Source organism: Nicotiana sylvestris, chromosome 4 (genome assembly GCF_000393655.2).
Source record: "Nicotiana sylvestris chromosome 4, ASM39365v2, whole genome shotgun sequence".
In the NCBI taxonomy this organism is placed as follows: Eukaryota; Viridiplantae; Streptophyta; class Magnoliopsida; order Solanales; family Solanaceae; genus Nicotiana; species Nicotiana sylvestris.
In genome coordinates, this window is record NC_091060.1 from 80,775,300 (window position 1) to 80,776,944 (window position 1,645).

A 1,645-nucleotide genomic window follows, 5' to 3' on the forward strand; every position below is an offset into this window, starting at 1 on the left:
CACATGAGTAAATCAAATATGTAATTCATTCAATCCTTCATATAATTTCCAAAACTTAGTTTGGGGCATTTCTTTCATATCTTCATCACTGTGCTCAATACCACCGCTATCTTGAGCGGAGTCTGATCACGACTCGACCAGCTAGGTTGCCTCATTGGAGGCATATATCTCAATAACTATTTCATTTCCCTTATCCGGAATTCAATAGCAGTACATTACCACAATGTGTGCGGCATGGTGTCCGATCACGACCCGATCGGCTAGACTGCCTTATTTAGGCATTGTTCCTTTCTCATTAGTAATCACATATGAATCTGTATTTCATATATATATCATATCAATTCCTTGGCACTCAGGGCCACCATTATCACATCATTTTCCATTTTCAGTATTCATCTTGTAGGTTGTGATCATAGGCATATACAAAAGTAATTCAAGTTGCAGTACAGGTAAGTGGGCACATAGCTAGCATGAATAATTCTCAGTTTCTATCTTGGCTTATAGCCTAAGCATTTCAACACATAATTGTATTCTTCATACTTCTCTAGTTATAAAGAATGGTACATTACTCACATTGAGGCACATCCTTCACGTCTATGTGTAGTTAATTGCAAATTATTTAATGCACAATAACAATCAATACATTGACAAATTCAAATCTTACCACACTTTCGTAAACGCCAACGAAGCTCAATTTATAATAAAAGGGGGTTTTAGCCATACATACCTCGTTTAAGCTTTCCTTAAATTACTACGATGTTCCGGAAATTCTAGCAATCCCAATCTACTTGAGACATAACAAAATTGAACACTATTTAGGAAGGTATTCATGGTTTCAGCTCATTTGAGCATTTTATCAAATACTAGTTGAGCATCTATATTTCAAATATCATTTACAAGGTTTCATTCATTCCTCAACCCAATCTTTACGTATTTATGTTCAACAATCTTCCCACAAACATAATTCGTATATGCATGTATATATAATACTATTACACCCAAGAATCATACCCCAATATCCCATCTCACAATCTCTACAACACCAACACAACCTAGGTTAGGCACCTATGGCTTCCAATTACCATCCCATGAGTTCTAATGTATATATCATACATAAATAATCACCATAGAGTAGTTAGAGATGATAGACATACCTCTTGTAGTAAGAATTTTGAGAATCCCCACTTGTAGAGTTCTTGATCAATTTAGGGATTTGAATGGGAATCTATGGATTTTCAAGATTAATCCTTTTTAATATAAGTGTTTAGGAGTAGTAATCAACTCAAATTACTCCAAAAACATTACCTTGGATCATAGGAGGGAAGTATGGGATGGATTCCACTTGATAAAACAAGCCCCAACTCAAGAAAATGACTTAGGGATGCTCCATACCCAGTCTTGGGGTATTTATACGGCTTTTGGGCGCGCGGCCACGGTTTGCCGTGCTCGGAGACAGAAACACCCAGTTTTCCCGCGGTTTGCTGCGGCCGCGCCACGGCCGCACATCTGACACAGGTCCGGTAACATGGTCATAACTTTCTGTATACACCTCCAAATGACGAACGGTTTAATGCGTTGGAAACTAGACTCAAAGAGATTTAATTTGACAAGTTGTGAATCACTCAACACTTTATACAACTAGAGA